This window comes from Megascapheus bottae, chromosome 3, assembly GCF_031878675.1.
Source record: "Megascapheus bottae isolate mThoBot1 chromosome 3, mThoBot2.hap1, whole genome shotgun sequence".
Taxonomy (NCBI): domain Eukaryota; kingdom Metazoa; phylum Chordata; class Mammalia; order Rodentia; family Geomyidae; genus Megascapheus; species Megascapheus bottae.
In genome coordinates this window covers 81756101-81773400 of record NC_143511.1, presented here as the reverse complement: position 1 = coordinate 81773400, position 17300 = coordinate 81756101, and the positions used below count along the sequence as shown (strand labels likewise).

The following is a 17300-nucleotide window of genomic DNA, read 5'->3' as shown; positions in this document are numbered from 1 at the left end:
ACATGCCTCAAGATGTCGAAGCTGCCTGTGACTCCCACTTTACAATCCATTGTTTTCCTGAAGAAATGCACCCAAATCATTTTAAAGGCAAGCATTATCTTTTCCAAGGTATATCTGTTTATACATCCGTTACAGCAACCTGTGTAAGTAGTATGAATTCTGTGTAAAATATCACATATTTACATAAAGCCCTATTTCCTAGAAGCATTTGTTCTTGTACATATTGTAATTTACCAATCACATAGATCTGTGCCTATAGAATATATCACGCAGAGTTGTAGCTGCTAAAATATGTTAGGTAACATAAGTTGGATATTGATGCCAAATTATCAGAGTTCCTTCAGAGTTCTCTTGAAAAAAAAAAAATATGTGACTGTCGAAAGACTTCTTCAGTTAACATTAAGAACAAATACCAGGCAGAATGTTTTGCGGGGCGGGGGAAGGTCCTCTGTCATGCATTTTTGTGGCCTTTTTGATGCATGCCACGGCTCATCATGGGTATTGGGTCCATTGTTACCAAGCACAGTATTTGGGGCCATTGGCAGAAGTTTACTCCAGCCCTACTAGGCACAAGGCAGGGGGTGGATTTTAAGGACCTGATAGATCACCTCCAGGCCCCTGAAGAATTGTCCAGGTGGACCACTGGGGAGGGGAGGTGTAGAAATAGGACTGTGCTGGGCATCAATAGGACTGGCCCCAGTGGAGAAACCCCTCCCTTCTCAGGACTTCAGGTTCATCATCTTGAAAATGACAGAGCAGGGTCAGCAGGTCTCTCTGGGCCCCTTGGCTCTGCCTTTCTCAGATTCTATATTCAGTAGAGCAGAAAGTACATGATGTTGTTAAATCCACAAAGAATTTGTAGTCAGATGCTTAGGATTTATGTCCTGAAAAAACAAAAAGTCTTTAAGTCTGTAAGACCGAAGGAATATTAACTATATACTTTTTGTAAAACTTACTTTACAGTGGCTCTTTCTTACATTCATTGAGCATGTACTCGACATTATTGTATACCTGTTCTGTGCAGGCTCCAGGTCACTTGTGATCCTGCCTTTAAGGAGCTTCCTGTCAGTGGGGCAGAAAGCAAGTAAACGTATCACCCTTTGTGAAAAAGGATCTCAACAATGCACTGTGGGAGTGGAGTAGGTAAGATGGGTGACAGGCAGGTGTTGTAAAGGAAGGGAATACTTTGGCTGAAACTTGTAGAGTACAGATGGAGGTGGAAACTTGTTCCAGGAAGATACCCCAAGAATGAAAGGTGCCATGTAGAGAGATAAAATTGGTCAATTACTCCATATTGATAAGAAGATGGGCTCAAAGAGATCTGTCTGTTCAGTGATGAAACCTGTGGGGGAAAATATGTACGTTACGTTTTGGGCATCATGCCTTTCAGCTAAGCTTTTCTGTGGGCAACCTGGCTAGAGAGAGCCTGGAGATCATTGCCCAGGTATGAAGGGAGCGCAGGCTTCCTCACTCATTAGTCCATCTAGCAGTAGCAGGATGCTTGCTCTGTACTAGGCAGTGAAGGTACAGAAAGGAAGCACCAGGTCTCAAGTAAAGCAGACCGCAGACCACTATTTATTACCATTGGTATGAGTGAGATGCAACTATAGATTCAGCACTCAAGAGGCTGAGGCAAAAGGATCAGAATCACTTGAGGCCAGGGATTCAAGGTCAGCCTAGATAAGTCTGAGTAATGAGACTCCATTCCAAAAAAGTAGAGGTTTTTTTTGTTTGGTTGTTTTTTTTTTTTGCCAGTCACGGGCTTGGGCTCAGGGCCTGAGCACTGTCCTTGGACTTTCTCAAGGATAGCACTCTACCACTTGAGCCTCAGCACCATGTCCGGCTTTTTTCTATGTATGTGGTACTGAGGAATCAAACCCGGGTCTCTGTGCATGCTAGGCAAGCATTCTACCACTAAGCTAAACTCCCAGCCTAAAAGTAGAGGTTTTTAATATGAACAAGAAGTGCTATAGGAGCAGCCAGCTCAGCGTGGGAGGCTGTTTAGCAACACTTCCCTGAAGAGGTGACTTGAGCTGAGCCCTAAAGGAGAAAAGAGATACTTCCTACCACTGTCATTGTCATCAGCCATGATGAGGAGAAATTGAGCCATAGGGGGAGACTATAGGGGCTATGTGGCATCTCTGAGTGTCCTGGTAGGTCTTAAACTCAGAATACTGTGTCCTCAGCTACACAATGAAAATAACTACTGTCTCCCTCTTGGGCTTGCTGTGAGGGTTGAGTTGCTGTGTAGGGATTAGCATATTGGTACAGGAACGTCCGGAAAGCAATGAACAATCAATGCCCTAAGCCAATATCACAGTTTCTGATGAGGAGCTCCTCTCTGCATTCCTGCACAGCACGTTTGGGGTTATTTGTTCATTTGTTTTTGTAGCACTGAGGATTGAAGTCAGAGTCTCACACTTGCTAGGCAGCAGTCTACCACTTGACCCTTATCTCCAGCTCCTTTTGCTTACTTTTCAGTTAGGTTCTTGCGTCTACCTGGGGCTGTCCTAGACCACAGTCATTCTATTTATACCTTCCACCTAGATGAGATAGCAGATCACCACTGCCAATTCCAAGTTATTGATTAAGATGGGAGTCTTGTGATTTTTTTTTTCTCCCAAGCTGATCTTAAACCACATTTCTTCCAATTTCTACCCCTGAGTAGCTTAGGTTACAGGCATGCACAGTTGCACCTGGTTAATCCTCGATATTTTGAGTGATGTTTTGTTTTAGTGGTAAAATTCTTTGAGGACAGAATTGTTCCTCTTTGGTGAGACACAGTATGGAGAAAAGATGGGCTTTGGTATAAGTGGGACCTCCATTCAAATCCCAGATCTGCTCTAAACAGCCACTGGTGACCTTGGGCAAACTTTGCTGTCAGCCAGCATACTGGTAATCTTATTCAAGGTCTGCTCATGACTAGCACACTGGCAACCTCATACAAGTTACTGCCCTTCTTCAGTCTCCTCACTTAAATAGGGCTAGTAAGTCTTCCTTTGCAAGGATAGTTGTGAAGACTCAGAAGCTTCATGTATAAAGCTATGTGTCAAGGACATGTAGTAATGGGTCTGCAAATGTTAAGTGTCCCTCACGGTATCACCCTCCTATGTGGTACAGACTCCTTGTCATTGGAATCTCCCAGCGGTTTCTTTACCCTGGACTTCACACATTTAAGCTACCTCCTAATAATCAGCATAGAAATTCTTCTATGTTGCAAGCATCTTTCTTGTTTTGTTTTGTTTTTGTTGATCATGGAGTTTGGCCCTTAGCTTTTTCATTCAAAGCTAATGCTCTACCCCTTTGAGCCACAGCACTACTTCCAGTTTTCTGGTGGTTAACTGGAAATAAGGGTCTCACAGACTTTCCTTCCTGGGTTGGCTTCAAACCATGATCCTCGGATCTCAGCCATCTGAGTAGCTAGGATTATAGGCACAAGCCACGGTCACCCCGTGCTAAGCACCTTTCTAACACGAGCCATAAATCTGTATGAATCTTTCTTATACCCATGGTTTCCACATGTTCTTTGGGCTCGTTGCACAGTTCTTCTACCATTTCTCTGTCCTAACATGGGGTCTGGATGATGAGACAACTGCTGTTTTCATGATTTTATGAGAAAATCAGTGTCCCATTTTCCAAGGTTTGAAACTTAACTTGAAGGGTGCAGTGATGATATTGATGCAAGGGAGATAAGACTAAGGAAATAAAACCAGTAATGGCTAATATTTTCATGGTTAGCCATGAAAAATAGCTTGAACATTCTTAGTTTTAGAATTGAAATAGTGGTCATATGACCTCTTCTGTCCTGCTGGTTGTAGTGCAGATGCCTTTTAGTAATATCTGTGCTCTGTTGGATTCCAAACTTTCCAGTGTTAAAATAAATACTGGACTAGGTAGCTATCCTATCTGTCTGTCTATCTATCGATCAATCAATTGATCGATCTTCAATCTCTCTCAAGTATCTATCTATCTTCTATCTATCTCTCTCAAATGTGCTTTTCACACTGCCATAAAGGGGGGAGGGAAGACACACCAAACCCAGCCCGAGTTATCACTCAGTTGTAGACAGTCCTGTTCACAGAGTTGAATGGCACTGGTGGCTGCATGATAGGGGAGGAGGTGGCACTGGAGGAACAGACAGCAAGCCCACCTGAATGACCTGGCCAGCTGCACTTTTGAGCTTGCTTCCAGCTCAGCCCAGCAGCCCAGAGACAACGCTCTGTTCCCACAGGGCATGGGTGTATGGAGGCCGCGGTTTTCTCTAGGCGCTCCAGACATCCACATCGATAACAGTGTCCTAATTAAATCCGATCGCAGTCCGAAGCGCACTGCTGACCTGCACACTCTTCCAAGTGGGTCTGATTCATAGAACATTTGTGCAGTTCTGCAAATCTGAAGAGGTATTTATTCTCATTTTTGCCTTCCCAGTCCAGCCAAAGTTATAATTTGTGGAAGGCAGCTCTGGTAATTAGCACCGTGTGCTCTATGAAGTGAAGCAGGAAAACCCAGCATAGGGAGGGAGTCTGGTTCTGGATATTCCTAGGCTTTGTTGTAAATACCAGTGAGAGCCTTAAAATGAAGACCTGTTTGTGTTAAAAATACAAAAAAAAAAGAAAAAGAAAAGAAAAAAACCACACGGTGCATCTCCTGTTCAAAATCACTTGATGAAGCTCAGTTGTTTGAACTCTGACTAGTACTTAAATTTAGCTTCTTTTTTTATGGCTAAAAATGCCAGAAAAAGCAGGAAGACTTTCAGATCTTTAAATTTCCTTTTTTGGAAATGATGACAATGTTCCCCTAAAGTTTGCTTCTTACCTTTCCACCTTTGAACAATTGATTTTGATTAGAAACATTACACCCAGCATTTACTTTGACATCCCTGAGTACAAACAGTCATTTTAATGGTTTTTTTAAAAACAAAATCATGACAGGGACATCAATCCTTTGCCTGCTGTATGAAGGCCTAGTATATTAATTGGCTGTCAGATTCTGAAGAAATAATGGATTAATGCGCTTGATCGTAGCTCTCTGTTCAGAGACTGAAGTTTGATCCTGATGTCCCCAGTCTCTCTGCTTAATGCAATTACAGATATGCATTCAGGACATTTGAGTGGATTGCATTTCATTAATATGATTTGAGCGGACAACATTAGGCTGCTGTCGGATCCTCTCTGACAGCTAATTACTAGAATGAAGCGTGTATACCGCTAAGGAACAATGGTGCCCTTATTGGGGCCATTAAAACAATAGAAAAACAGTGCGTTAAAATACTCAGAGTGTTACTTTCCATTTATGTCATGGGCCATGGACACAGCTCAATGTGGGAAGTTAGAAGAAAAGAGATGGGCAAGAACTAGAGCACTCTTTAACAACAGGACTTCTATTAGTCTTTCAGAGAATCCCAACTATTGACCTATGGATTTCTCCAGTTGAAATATCATGAACTCTGACCATAGACACCTGGTATTTTGCCCACTTCTCTTTGCTTCCTCCCATGTCTTTCATACTGGAAAGAGGTGCAAATTGGAGTACACATGGACTGTTTTTCCTGTGAGAAGCAAAGGGGGCTTTTGCCCCCTTAATATCTTCTGATATTAAGAGCCTACTGTCTACTGAGGAGGACAGAGCCATGTAGTATTGATTAGACTTTTCTCCCCTTGGGGCCACTTCTAGCCTTCAGCACTGCTGTTCTCAATGAGACCACATGTCCACACACATTTGTTTGGCTCCTAGTATATGTACAGTGCTGCTGGCTGCTGGTAACAAAAGGTTGAGCAAGGCACAGCCCCTCGTCTCCAAGCTTCTCCAATCATGTGAAGGAAACATGTTGTTGTTGTTAAGTGAATGAGATTGTGACAGGTTGGAATAAACAGGTGGACAAGAGAAGTACAAACAAGGATGGCTGAAAGATTCTCAAGAGAAGATGACATTTGAGATAGGTCCTGAGGGATGAATAGGGCTCCTGAATACTTAGGATATGGACTAGAGCTTCTCAGTAGAGGGCAGCTGTGCAGAGCTAGAAATGAGATTGTCAGGATATGTTGCCTTCATTGGATGATCTTACTGGTCTATCTGAGGGCCCTTCTTTCTAAAATTTATTAACATTTTTATTGGTATAAATTAGTTGTTGGTGGGTATCATTGTAACCTTTCCATATATCCTTATAATAGATCTTTTTTTAAAAAAAATAGTTAAGTAGTTTTACAGAGGGGTTTTAATTCAGTATATCAGTTGAAAGTCTTAATTGTTCTGTGAGGATATGTTCTGCCACCTGGATCCATATTTGGCCAAGGCTGTGGAACTTGGCACCATGAGTCCTGAAGTCTAGCCCTAGATCTATACACTGATAGCTGTGTAAGTCCTCCAAAGCCATTTACCTGAGTTTTCTCATCTGGGAAGGTAAAAGTCCCAACCCCCAACCCTGTTATCTTTATGGTTGGTTCAGCTTTGATCTAAGAGGTGCAGTTGTGTGTCTGGCATTCCTAGGCAGCTGTTGAGGAGCAGAGCCAGGAGTAAATTCTAACTGGGGCCCCTCCAATGTCCACTGCTCCAGAGAAACAGTGTGAAAGGTAAGCTGACTGGGGTTCAGCCTCATTCTTGGAATTTCTTCTAGCAATACATGGTGATGCAATTGCTGGAACTGGAGCAGCTGTCATTTGACAGACCTCATAGAGCCTCGCCCACTCAGAACCCTGGGGAATGTGGCTGACTATTTGCAGGACATAGCATCCTACTGGTGGGATTTCCCCAAGACTCACCAGCAGCATATTTTAGAGTCCCAGAAATATATTATATGGGCTATCTCCAAATTGCCCTCCATCAAAAGAGCTGGGCACTGGTAGCAGGATGGTAGAAGCCATGAAGCCATGCCTTCTGACATGTGCCTTATCTTCACACTATTCTGTACCCACTACTAACCTCTATCCTCAGCTTCAGAGCAGCGCATGCACACACACACACACACACACACACACACACACACACACACACACACACACACACACACACACACACACACAGCTTCTCAAACATCCTTAGGAAAGACTGGGTAGAATCTTCAGCTCTGGTCCCCAGAATCTGACTCCTCACCCTCCTGGTAGGGTTAGAGAAGCACCATGTTCCACTGAGTGGCCTTAGGCAGAGCTGCCTGTAACAGCAGCTCAGTGAACATCTTTCAGGTGAAGGCATGATGGGTACCTGTGAGAGTTAGAAAGTGGGGAGAGTTACTGGCTTGATGCTGCTGCTAGAGACACCCTGCTGGCATCATGACAGGTGCTCTCTCACTCCCTTGGTAGTCTTAATGTTTGCCTAACAAAGGAACTTGTTGCTAAGCATGGTAACAGGAAATGAACTCTGAAGAAATGGGTCTCCCTCCTCCTCTCTACTGTTGCCCAAGGTAAGGGAATAGAGAGGATGAGGCATGGCCTCCCTTCCTCGAGGGCCCAGTGTTGGCTGTGTTTCTTCAAGGCCCTTGATGATGGCTCCAGCCTTTCTACTATGCAGAGATTCAGACCCCAGCCTCTCTTAGGACACTGGGCAAGTCTGCTGCTTCCTCAGACAGTAGCCACAGGTGTCATTATTCCCAGAGAGCCTCCTGGGGTAAGCAGAGCCCCTGCTTTCTTCTCTGAATTTTATTTGCTAATTTCTCCGTGGCTAATGTAGTTCTCCCAAGACCTGTTCCCCCTATTACCTGGCTAGCATTCTTCTAATGCTCCCTTCCTAATGATCCTCAAACAAAGAGCCGCCAGTGGAGGGTAATGCATCAATCCTGCTCGTGCTCCCGGTCATCCTTGCTAACAGGCTTAGCCGCGCTTCACAGTCATTATCACATGTCGCCCTGTCTTTGGGATGCAGAAATGATTTGCCAGCTTCATGGTGCTTCATTTTTACTAAAATGAAGGCAGAAAAAAAAAAACTTGCATTAAGAAAATGTACGATTATTCCCTACAAATCTTATCCTAAAATGTTCATCTGTCCCCTAGTGCCTAGGAAAGAGTCTTCTCTTGGACTTGGCATCCAAGACCTACACCATTGGGCCCAGGATCTCCTACCTTTCCTGCTTTTCTTTTTCCATTCACTCATCGCCCTGAGCTCCCAGTGCAGGAAGCTATCCCACATTGCTCCCTTTTTGCCCATAGTGCCCTTGTTGGTCCTGCCAACAAGGATGTCAAGAGTTATTCCCCTGGGTTCATCTGGGAACAGATGGGACTGGCTAGAACCCCTGTGGGATTAGCCCCTCTCTTCTATTGTGCCTCCTTTTTACCCAGCATGCCCAGACCACACACACAAGCCTTCTGTTGCCCTTACTGTGTGTCTTTGCCACAATGCTGGCAGCACCACTATGACACAGGCAAACCATTCTTTCCCCTGAGCTTGACACCTGTGAGAGGTAAAGAAAGACATCACTGAGAGGCTTCCTGGGCTCTAGGTAGGCTTCATCTCTGTCTCTTTCTCTCTTGCTTCAAATGAGTCTCTGGAAAGTACCCTGTTTTTGCTGGCTCTTGATTTGTGCCCCTTCCCCACGAGATGGTAAGCTCCAGCACCTAGAGGTCAAAGGGGTCAGCATCTTAGGCAAAGCTAATGGGCCCGAGTGTTCTGGTCTATATCTAGAATTACAGAGGAACAAGCTGAGGTGAGGGCAGGAGTAAGTAGTCTGGTTTGGGATATGTTGATGTTGACATGGCTGTGACTCATTCAGGTGAAGACCAGGATTGGAAAAAGAACTTAAGCAGGGCACTGGCTCTTCAAGGACCCTCTAGCCATGGTCTGTGAGGCAGCTGGAAATGTCCTTTCTCCAGAAACACAACAGGGGCCTCATTTAGGACAAGTGAGCAGTGACTTAGATAGTCCTCTGACAGTTCTTTCTGCTCACCATCAGCTGGGATCCAGCAAGTTCACATCATTCCTCTAGAGAATTCCTGGCTCTTTTCTCTCACTTGAAAGCTTCCTGAAGGCAGAGATTGCAAAGTAAGACCCCACAGTGCCTGTGTCTAGGAGCATAGGCACAGGTAAGAATGACCACTACCAGCTTTCTCCACCCCAAAAAAAGCTGAGGAAGGAGCTGCCTCATATTGTGAACCCTGTCTACTAATCTTGAGTTCATAGGGACCAAGAGGGCAACAGTTTACTCTTGTGCAGGTCATCTGGCCTTTGCTTACACATCTTTCTCGGTTCAGGGAAACGTGCTCAAAAAAAGGGCCAAAGTCTCATCACAGTGTTCATATTCTGATCTTCATGTGACTATACAGTACCATTATGGCCTGCATTTAACTTTACCATGCAGTCCTTTTCCACAGAGATGTCTTGTCCCCGGTGCTTCAAATAGGGCTGACTAGTTGATTCCTGTTCTTCTAACAATACCTAGAGTGCCAGGCATTCTTACTACCTCCAGAGCTTGGTGGGCTCATCCCTACTTCTGCTTCAGCTTATCAGGCACCGTGTTTAGTAGCCTTTGCCTACATGTGACCACAGAGCACCCAAATGTGACCTGTCCATGTGAGGATATGCTACAAGTGTGAAACACACTTCCAGCATTCTCACACTTGGTATGAAAGAAGCTCGAGAAACTCAGCACTTTTCCACAGACTGCATGTTGAAATGGTAGTAGATATTTGGGTAAAATAAAACACATTATTGTTTTATTGTGCTTCTAAGCTTTTTGTTTGGTTGGTTTAGTTATTTTCCAGTTATTTGCCTCAGACTCCAGTCCTCCTACCTGTAGCATCTGTGTGGCAGGAATTACAGGCATGGAACACAGCACCTGACTTGTTCATTGACGTATGTAGGATTTTGCTAACTTTTTTTCAGACTGTCATTGAACTGCAGTCCTCCAACTTCTGTCTCTCACATAGCTAGGGTTGTAGGAGTACATCACCACACCTGACTGATTCCTTTATAGTAACATTTCTGTTAGACCCTGGGGCACTTGAATACAGCTCAGACTTTCCTACTTCTGTTAATAGAGTGGATATTATTTTTGAACCCTATCTCATACTAGCCATTGCTAAACATGTATTGAACATGAAATTTTTCTTCTTTTATCTTTATTTTTGCCAGTCATGGGGCTTGAACTCAGGGCATGAGCACAATCCTTTGGCTTTTCTTAATGCTAGAGCTCTACCACTTGAGCCACAGCTCCACTTCCAGCTTTTTCCGTGTATGTGGTACCAAGGAACCTGGGTCTTTGTGCTAGGCAAGCACTCTACCACTAGACCAAACTCCCAGCCCCTCTTATATCTCCTGTTATATATATGTACATTGCTTTTAAACCAGGTCAGCCTTAACTATTATTTCCAGAGTTAATATTTCAACCTAAGAGTGGGATTTATATTTGTCCCAAACATAGATTGTTCCGATCACTTGAAGTTTTTAAAGAATTCTTTCTATCACTAGCCCATCATAGATTTGATCTGAATTTCTAAGACACAGTTGATATTGGCTGGGGTAGGGAGCTCAATTGCATACATGCAACAGTGCTGACAACCATACAAACCTATCATGGAGCTGTGGCTCAGCTCATGCTTTAACATTTTTCCACAAGGAGATTATTTTTCAAGATACCTCTCTGACACCTGCCTATGCTATGTCTAAATTAGCCTCTCCTTTCTGAGCCTGAGCTCTACCTGCAAGCTTCCCAGCCACCTATTGTGGGTGAGGGTGGGGAACAAAAACAAAATATGGTGACTTGTGTTTGAAATTCCAGCACTCAGGAGTCTGAGGGAGGAGGATTGTAAATTCAAATCAATAAGGGAGAAGTTAAGAGCTTAGGCAAGAAAGGATAGGGGCTTTGTCCAGTGACCTTGGAGTCATTCTTCACAGGCTATTGCTGAAGGCTAGGCCCTAGAGTTGGAGGCCCCCATCAGGGTGGGTAGTACTCATAGCCGGGAGCATTTCTTTGGTGTGCCTCTGCTCCACTACCCATTCCTCCTACCCATTCTTTATTTTAACCTCCTTTAATCCTGGCAAATTGGGCAAGAGGAACTGAGCCTCAAACTTCAGATTATATGCTTTTGGCGCAACCTTCATCTGTGATCTCAAACACAGGCCCTCCCTTCTGGCTGGTCTATAGCTTTGGTTCTCTCCTGTAGCTACACGCATGCACCTCGACCTGTGGGGAGGGGGGAGGATATATTTTCCCCTGGTGCAGGGCAGAGGGGAAATCTCTTTTCACATTTCTGCTTTTGAAGCCTTCACCATAGGAGCTGTTTTGAGTGTGAGAGGCTAGAGGGGAGCTTGGCAGGCCTCCTGCCTGGATGAATTGTAAGCATTAGCCATTTTTCTGGGTGGCTCGGCAGGCTCTCTCTCTCTTTCTTTGGGGATGATAGATGAAGCAGGCGACACATGAAGGTGCCTGTTTTCAAGCACGCTGTGTGAAGGATGCTCACTTCATCTCTGGCTCCTGTAGCCTCTCTTCCCTGCCCCCCCCAGAACAGTTTACTTTATGCAGCATTAGTTTCTTGTTTTAACACTGCCTCTTTAAGAGAACTACATCCTATGTGGTATATATTTTGAGGTTTGTAGTCAGAGGACCTACCCCCAGTGACCTTGGGGACCTCAGGAGATGTCTGACAGTGCTAAAACTGCGGCAGGCTATGGGTGACACCTTCTCCTCCCAAACATACCCCAGGTACAGAATAAATGGAAAATGGTAAACTCTGTGGGTCTATTGCCCATCAAGAAGAAAACAGTTTCATGAGTTAGACTGAACAATTCTGGCCAACTTGGCAAATTGCCTGCTACAACTGCACCCCTTCATGGGGCTGTGTCTCAAAAATGTGATGTCTATTGCATTTGGAATTAGCTGGATATAATGAATTTTGGATTCTACATATTTTTTACCATTGTCCTTGCCCCCTCTGGTCTGTCTTGTAACCACTGCTGCTACCTAGTCTGACTCCCACCCAAGAGAGTGAGAGGAGGCTCTGAGTGCCAGCAATCACCGAGGAAACGGGGTGGGGAGGGAGAGCCAGTGCTGTCTGGCTTGCCATTGAACAAGCTGTTCAGAGCATCACTCCATCATCCACTTGTTTATCCCAGAACACTGAAGCTCTGCCCTGAGCCAAGCCGTGTGCTGGCATCTGGGCAACTGGTGGGTGCCTGAGATCCCAGGTAATACTGAGCTTAGAATATACTGCTTTCCCTGTATACATATACCTATGATAATGTTTAATTTATAAATCAGGTGCAAAAAGATAATTAGTAAAAAAAGATAGACTGGCTATAACTCTACTATAATAAAGGTTATGTGAATATGACATTTTTCTATCATACTATACTCATCTCTTGTGATAATGTGAGATGGCATAGTGCCTACATGATAAGATGAAGTGTTAGTCTATTACCTAAGGGCTCTCTGAAGAAAGCACTCACTGTGGTACCACATTAACAGAGCTTATTGATAACTGGCTACTAAATGACTTTTGGGAGGGTAGCCTATACTGAGTGCATACACTGAACATACGGATGGTACATGCCTTGGATAAAATGAAGCAGGATGGTGCACAATTTTATTATTCTGCTCAGAAAGGTACATGATTTAAAACTGTTACAGAATTGTTTATTTCCAGAATCTTCCATTGATCATGAATAACTGAAACTGTGGGAAGTAAAATCACAGATAAGGGAGACTACTGTAAAATGGAATCTGCTGCAGCCAGCAGGACAACCTATGGAAACTACACAGGTTGGCTGCATTGGCCTAATGTCACATGACAACACTTGGCTTGGGCCTTGGGGAAGGAGGTATTTGCCAAGTTTTAGAATGAAAAGCAACTTAGACTATCTGTGCCTCCTTTTTTTGTTTGTTTGTTTTGTTTTGTTTTTTTCAAGAGAGATGCCAGCAATCTCCTTCCCCAGGGCTCCATACTTAGTACTTTTAAGAAATAGATACTGTTTCCCCTACTCTCTTTTTAAAAATTATTTAAAGCAAGGCATGGGACATGTTTACAGTGGTAGAAACTTTGAGAAATGGGGTACAAAGTGCCCCAGGATAGCAGCCTAGAAAGCCAGCTAGGACCATGGTATGGACCAGCCATTTGTCTGCCTATGAAGCAGAGAGAAAATGATCAAGAACTGTGATCCTGGAACCTCAGTAAACGTCACAAAAGGGAAAAATTGACTTCAGTTTTAACAGAAGGAGCAGTAATATTTGGCAGCCACAGACTGACTAAAATGATCCAAGGCTCTTTGGTGTAGATGTTAGGAGCCTCACTGAATGTAACGAACAAAAAAACATGTGAGAGAGAGTTACTGTCTCCTGTAACTGCAATACCAGAGGTTTTATGGTTGTTTACCTTAAGAATGGGTCTCTTTGACCTCCACTATTTATGCATTTCCTTGCAGAAGACATGCTGGGCCTATATAGTCTCCCTGTTGGACCCTAGAACAAACATTCACCCCTATGGCAAGGCAGAGGTGGACAGGATGAGTCCCAATAGGAAAAGAGAGTTTCACTACAATCCACAATGGAGTAGAAGGAAGGTGTGTGAACAGTGGTCTCCACAGTAGACATGGTAGGCAAAGGATGTCCAGAAAGTTGAAGGACTAGAGAAAATATAGGGACTAAAGAATGCAAATGGGATATGGGGAAGGATGAAATATTAAGAAGCCACACTGGGGGCCAGTTGCTTGAGCCTATAATCCTAGTTATTCAGGAGGCTAAGATCTAAGCATTGCAGTTCAAATCAGGAAAGTCCATGAGACTCTTATCTCTAATTAACCACCAAAAATCCAAACGTGGAGCTGTGACTCAGCTAGCCTTGGATGAAAAAGGTAAGGGATAATGTCCAGTTCCTGAGCTCAAGCCCCAGTGCTGGCACAAGAAAAGGAACTGGAGTAGGGAGTGTGCCAGGGGAAGAGGAATAGGGAAGAGAGGAAGTAGTGATGGATCACCAAGGGACTTGTGCCAGCACTAGGCTCTAGGGAGGATACCCATAGGTGATATTTAGGGCTTTCTGGTGCAGGCATGCAGGTTAGTCAGGGCCAGCTCTGGAGTGGCAGGTATAGATGGAAGGTGGCCTCATGAGGGTGACCAGGAGCCAGCTGCTTCCTTCCCTGCCCTCCACAAGTCTAAGGAAGAATGAACTGATGGGGCTGGTGGCAGAACCAAGGTGACATACTGTATGCACAGCGCAGATGCCCTCCCATCATTGCCCACCATCGGATAGCCCAGGATCCCAAGGGACTTTGCCCAACCAAGGACATTGCCCCTTGTCTCACTCAAACCCATGAGGGGAATTCATGGAATGACCTGTCACTTCCCTGACATTTTCCTTTTATGGAGGTGTTCAACTCACAGGCACAAAACTAAGAGTACACTATTTCTGTAAATGTTTTCTATTTTGAACACATGTATGCTCTCTCTAAGTTAGAGTGCAGAGAAGTTGTAATGTGGCCAAAACCAAGCACTAAGGAAGGAAAGTGGCACTGCTGAATTCAACCCATCTGTGTACGAGTGACACCAGGGTGTGCCTACCGCTGACTATTAAGGCAATCAGCCCTTGGCCCCAGTGCTGGCTATACTTGCACAGTGGCTAGAATATCCAGAACCTGAGAGTAGGTCCTCCAAATGTGGAGACCAAGGAAGAGCTTTGATCTGAGCCTTACATGGAAACAAGCACATGGTCCTTGGAGGCGTGAATGTGCTGAGAATGACGCTGCTTCCCACAAACCCTGGCTTCTCTCCCTGGCTACTGGCCCCATGCTGCGTGTGTGTATGGGGGGGGTATACATGGGTGTGTGAGAGAGAGACTGGGGGAGGGGGGTTTCCTCACAGCATGGCACGGGCAGAGTAAGGCCTTCGGCCCATGCTAGGGCTGAGGTTCTCAGGTGTGGGAGCCCTGCATGCAGCCCTGAGCCTGATCTGCTTGTGTTCCGAAGAGGAGATTACAGAGCTTAATGATTCGCTCCTCCGAGCTGCAGCTGATGCCAGCCTCTACCCCCTTTCCACCTAATTAGTCTCATTAATGAGCTCCTCTGCTCTCCATAGAGAGGCTTTCCTCCTTGGAATAAGAGGCAAAAATACCTTGCCCAGGTAGATTGCTGAAACCTTTAATTATTGCCCACACCTGCTAAGCCTTGTGACTCACACCCAGTGATAGTGCTGAGCCGAAATGTAGCTTGTTTATAATCACTAGCTGATCTTAACTCTTTCAATACCGAGATGACTTTTGATTTCAAGAGACCACAGTTCCCAGTGATTTCACACTTGCTCATCTCCAGGCCATCAGGCCCTTCGCTTCACACTGGGACTCCCAGGACAGCTTTTGCCCCCTAGGAGCTCCCAGCCCAGAAAGCATGACAGGCCAGAAACTGCAGACCATTCAAGGAGCCACCATTTCAGCTCACATCCATGTCAAGTCTGTCTCCCATAGTCCTTAAATACAACTTGGCTAAATCCTGGCTACGTCTGTAAGGCAGATGTGTTGGGGGTTGGGGGAGTAGAACATCACCTGTCCCAAGGGCCATAGTTGAGGAAGATGTGGAGCAGATTGAGACCCCTTTCACGCCATCCTGTGCACTAAGGCCATGCAAGATCTACACTGGACACTGCAGTGCTAAGTAAGGCCACAAACAAATGACCAATGACCACATAGCAGGAATGTGAACAGAGGCTCCACTCACAAACACACAAATGTTTAGTGCACTTAGAGTGTGAACTGCTAGAATCCTACTGGGTGACAAGCCAGGCAGGTACAGGCAGCGCCAGGTCAGGATCTTTGCATATAGGATCATGACCTTGACTTCTTGCCCATCATTCCCTCCCTGGCATGTAGATTATGCAGTAGGTGTTTAACAAAGGTTGATGAGTGGAAAGCAGAGACACCATCAAAGGACAAAAGACAGAGAAAGGCTTCTCTCAGCTGTCTAAACCAACTGGGTTCTCCCTAAGCATGCTACTACAGATCAGAGAGCACTGAGGTTCAAAGGCAGTCCTCACCTCTGCCCTTTGCCACCTCTTAAGTGGTTCATGGGTTCACATTACACTACCCAGCTGGAGGCAGGATTCAAACCCAGATCCATCTGTCTGCAGAACTCAAGCTTTTTACACTTCAGTGTGTGGCCTGCTAGATAGCAGCTCACTAAGTCTTGGAACACAAAGACAATAGTTTCCTGGCATGGGCTCTTTGGATTCTAAATGAGAAACTTTTAGGATAAGAGCACAGGCTTCCAAAAGCCCAGAGCTGCCAACTCAGACAGAACCAAGTCACTCTGACCAGATTTAGTCAAATTGTAAAATGAATAAATGTAATATTTAATACCATGTATCGGATGGCAACAATTACTAGGAAACATTAGTGAATTTCCTACACACTCATATAAGACTAAAGATGGATTTTTTTTTAATTTTCTGGTTACATTGTACTTGTTGCCTGACTTATGGGATCGTTATTCCTTTATAGACTTCCTTAATAATAATTTTTAAAGGATAGCTATGCTTTAAATGGGGGCAATAAAAATGACTGCAAGCCCCCAGGTCTGTATGACGTGTCAGGGACTATGTATAAATTCCTCCTGCTCCTCCCAACAACTCTGTGAATGCTGGGGATTGAATGAATGAATGAATGTCACATGGACAGGAAGACAGAACCACTGAGCCCCTTCCACACCAGAGCCTATGCCACCCCCTACCTCCCCATACACACATTGGAGTATCAGCCCTGACAGCTGGAACACAGGACAGACTCCAGCAAAAGCCAGGTGTGGAGCCATCAGCTCAGCCAGGAGCTGAGTCCTCACACATGACGCTGTGGATCCTTTTTTCCCAGAAGGGATGTCTGCACACAGGGGTGGGCCTGAATGGCCTAGGCCTTGCTCTGTTGGAAATTGTTCTTGAGTTTTGGGGGCTGCCCTAAGGGGTGTCAGCAGACAGGTGAAGTTACTGATCAGCTGTCCTTCCATAATCCCTCCATACACTTCTGAGTGCCAGGCCCTATTCCGGCCTCTACCAGCCTTTCAGGGAAAAGATGTTACCTAATCTTCCATGGTCCTACCTCCCTCTCCAGGGCTTTCTGCCTAATAGGGAGGGGAGGGAAGCTGCTAGACCTAGGTAACACTCTGTATCAACTCCAACCTCCTAAAATCACCTAAATCCCTCCATGTCCATCAGTGTCCACCTCAGCTTTTCTTCCCCTTTGCTGGTCCAGTGTGTTTCTCAGCAGTTGCTAACCCACCTTCCCAATCTCCACCAGCTCAGAGCTGCTATTTAGCTCACCCGTGCATATTTTAGTCTCATAATTTTTCCCCCTGAATCAGCCTCTGCAGTTCTAATCACCTCACTTTCTCGTCCCTGAATTCCCTCC

General features: G+C 45.0%; 1 protein-coding gene and 1 long non-coding RNA gene across 4 annotated transcripts in view; one reads left to right on the top strand and one right to left on the bottom strand.

Annotated features, from left to right (window-relative positions):
- The window catches only part of Dennd1a (DENN domain containing 1A), a 463593-nt gene that overhangs the window by 363647 nt on the left and 82646 nt on the right, over positions 1-17300 (top strand). The gene's annotated exons all lie outside the window — the stretch shown is intronic.
- Positions 6980-8272, bottom strand: LOC150065940 (uncharacterized). Its single transcript, XR_016534998.1, has 3 exons — positions 8052-8272; positions 7691-7889; positions 6980-7197 (listed from the first exon to the last, which is right to left on the bottom strand). It is a non-coding gene; the product is annotated as an uncharacterized LOC150065940 (long non-coding RNA).